The 3,245-nt window shown below is 42.2% G+C and overlaps 1 long non-coding RNA gene across 1 annotated transcript in view; it reads left to right on the top strand.

The window, feature by feature from the left end:
• Positions 1–2,748: 2,748 nt before the first annotated feature.
• Positions 2,749–3,245, top strand: part of LOC115302624 — a 5,883-nt gene continuing 5,386 nt past the window's right edge. The window contains exon 1 of the long non-coding RNA XR_003913564.1: positions 2,749–2,830. This is a non-coding gene — a long non-coding RNA (uncharacterized LOC115302624). The remainder of the gene's footprint in view (positions 2,831–3,245) is intronic.

The following is a 3,245-nucleotide window of genomic DNA, read 5'->3' as shown; positions in this document are numbered from 1 at the left end:
TCAGTGAATCATGCCCTTCTCTTCCTGTGTTAAGTTCTGATTCCTTCCAGGTTTAATAAAAGTTGTTCTCTCTCTCTTCACTCTTCCCCTCAACTAATCCCTACATGTTTTCAATAGGAAGTCCCTTACAGACAATGTTGAAGATATTTACACATAAATTTATGACATAGATAAAAATAACAAAATATCCAGAGTCAACAGAATATTTACTTTAAAAGGAAATTAACTGTGAAGAAGAAAAAAAGGATCAACATAAACTCAGCAAGAGTCTGAATGATAGTATATAGTACAAATAATTCTCTATTTGGGGGTCCTGAGAAATTTCAGCAAGTGGTTGTGGAGTAATGAATGTTTGTAATTCATTAGCTACTATTTTAAAATGCAAAGCACACCATGACATCAATGATGTTCTTTTTAATCTCAACAAGCAGGCTATTACAATTAAAGCACTTGCAAAGAGACAGTATATTTAAATATAGATTTTGATAAGATTTCAATATTTAAATAACAATAATTCAGTAATATTTCATAATTCTATAGGAAGAAGAAAACATAAGATCGGTTCAAAAATATATTTAAGCACCACCAACCTTCTATGAGTATTTAGTAACAGTTAACATTTCTATCCTTGAAAATGTCTTTTCCTCAGTATCCTTTAGTAAGGTTTTGGTGTATCTTTAAGAAAATCATCACTATTTACTTGAAACACATATATTTTTTTCTCAAGTAAAGAAAATAATAGCATTTTAAAGTGCTTGATTTTCTTTTCTCACTTTCCATCTTCCTTCAGCTCCTAGACAACAAAACAATGGTTCTTTCTTCATGTGGAAGAGTAAACTCAATAAACACAAATGGCTAGGGGGCCTCACAGCAGTGAAATTATGGCTTCACAAGGACTTTTTTTTCTTTTCAAAGAAACACGTTTAAAAGGACCTTTTTCAACATACTTTAAAGTCATGCATATTTCAATGATATAATTAAATTGGCAACACTAAACATTGCTGACTGATAAATGAGGCCAAAATAATTAAGTTCTGCTTTTTGTACAATCAAGATTTAGTGCAGCAATCAATCTGGGTAAGAATTTGGAGCCAGGAGATTTCAGAAGATGAACAGGCAACTAGATAAAACTGGTCATGTGGGAAGGTGATTAAATGAGTATACAGTTTATACATAGCTGTGGATACCTTCCATGTCTTAATCTTCATTAGAACCTGGTTGATTCATTGTTCATGTGGTCTCACACTAAACTGGACATGGTTCGCAAGTAGACAAACAAAAGAACAGCTTAAAAGATAATCCTATCCATTCAATGAGCACTATTGATACTGAAACTGTAAAATATTAATAGGCTAAAAATAAAAGTTCTTTTCAAAGCCAAACAAAAAACCAAGAGGCTTAAATACTGCAATGGAAAAGATTAAGGAATATTAAGAGTAATAAGGGGCAAGGGAGAGAGAGAACACAATATACTTTCCACATTTCCATATTTATGGAACTGGGTATGTTGGGTGCCTACTCAGGTTTCCATTTTTATTTATCTTCTACCTAACTCTCTCTTCCTTCTCTAGGATAAACGGCTTTCCATACCCTAAACAACACCCCCACTCTGCATGGTTTTCCCTGTGGAATCAGACCGTGGTCAGAGAGAGGTGTTCATAATATTTCTCCTGAGGGCTGGAACTCCAGGCTTCAGCAGACTGATTCACTTAGCAGGTCCATCAGGCAAGTCAGAGTAAAATATAACCAGGGCAGCTGGGTGTGTTAGTAGCTCCTGGGATTTACAACCAGCTACAAATATAAATAAATATATATTATACATATATCATCACATATATAATATATATTTATTTAATCCCTCTTGTCAAGAGCTTACGCTGATTAGTACCCATGGACCTTAGAGAAAGAAGAAACACATCCTTCTCAGGAAAATGCACTCTCCTTTGTAGAGGGCAAAAGAATAGACATCATGAACAGGTGAGAGCAATGTAATTTAGAAAAACAGGAAAGCTCAAGAGTGTCCTACTCTCCAACAAAATGCACAAATACTAGCTGTGTTTTGGCATCTCCAACTATGGAAAACCGTCTCCCTTTGACTCCAGGTGCACATGTCTGCCTCCATGAATGTTAGCATGCGGCTAGGGTGGGAGAGCAATGAATGTGCACACCAGTGCTTGACCGTTTGTAGAGTGGAAATTGCACTTTGTTTTTAAAAACGGATTCCCCCTCCCCACCCCCCCCAACAATGCAATTCAACTAGCTGAAAGCGCAAACAGAATAAATACACATTCAAAAATAGAGGGGGAGGGGGCGAAAAAATAAACCCCACCCAGGAATCTTTACAAGAAACAGGTGCTAGCAAGAGAAAGCAGCCAGTTGCCAATAATACTTAAAACTCCATCTTCCTTACTCTGAAAACAATTTCTACGGGGAAATAACGCGCCCTGTTTCCAAGGGTTTAATTCACTAGGTTGTCTCCGTGAATTAGAGTCAGATCTAAGTTTCACACTCAGGAGCGGTTTTCGCTGTCGAGTACTATTGCCCTCCCAGCACGGAGAAGTCCGTTTGCAAACTGGGTAAGCCCTTTCTCCCAGCAGCCTTGACCTGACTCTTGCAAGTCATCACTTTTATTTACGGCCCCGTGAGCAGCGTCGGTGTCGCCCAGCCCGGCCCCGAGAACAGTCACCGCGAACAATGAGCCAGAGAAGGGACCCACCCAGCGAACGCCGGCTCCCCGGCCGCGCTCAAGCCCGCTTGCGCGGGACGCTCCGGCTTCGGGGATCCCGCTGTCCCCGTCCTTTCCCCTCCAGAACCCAAGAAAAACAAGAAGGTAGGTCGTTCCCTACACCTAAACTCCCGTAATCACTCAGTCAGCCTGGCTGCCAGCACCCCCCCCAGCCCCCCAGTTAAAGGTACCGTATCTAAAAAGAAAATCAGAAGAGGGGGCGGCGCGGCGGTCCCGCCGGCTGCCCACCCGGATGTAACTAGCCCATCTGGGGGGTTTGGCACTCACTCACACCCGAGTCCGCGGCTTATTGCAATCTCGAAGGATTTGGGGTGGGGGCAAGAGGTGGGGCCAGGAGCCATAAAGTGGCTTCCGCTCCCTCCCTCCCCTCAGCCCCCAGGCCTGGCACGGCTCTGGGATCGGACAAGACACAAAAGACGAGTAGTAGCAGTGCCACCAACTCTGCCGCCGCCTCGGTGCGCGCGGCGTAGGCGAACGCGGCGGCGGGGGCCTCGGGCCC

Source organism: Suricata suricatta, chromosome 9 (genome assembly GCF_006229205.1).
Source record: "Suricata suricatta isolate VVHF042 chromosome 9, meerkat_22Aug2017_6uvM2_HiC, whole genome shotgun sequence".
NCBI lineage: Eukaryota > Metazoa > Chordata > Mammalia > Carnivora > Herpestidae > Suricata > Suricata suricatta.
This window is presented reverse-complemented; position numbering and strand designations above follow the sequence as displayed.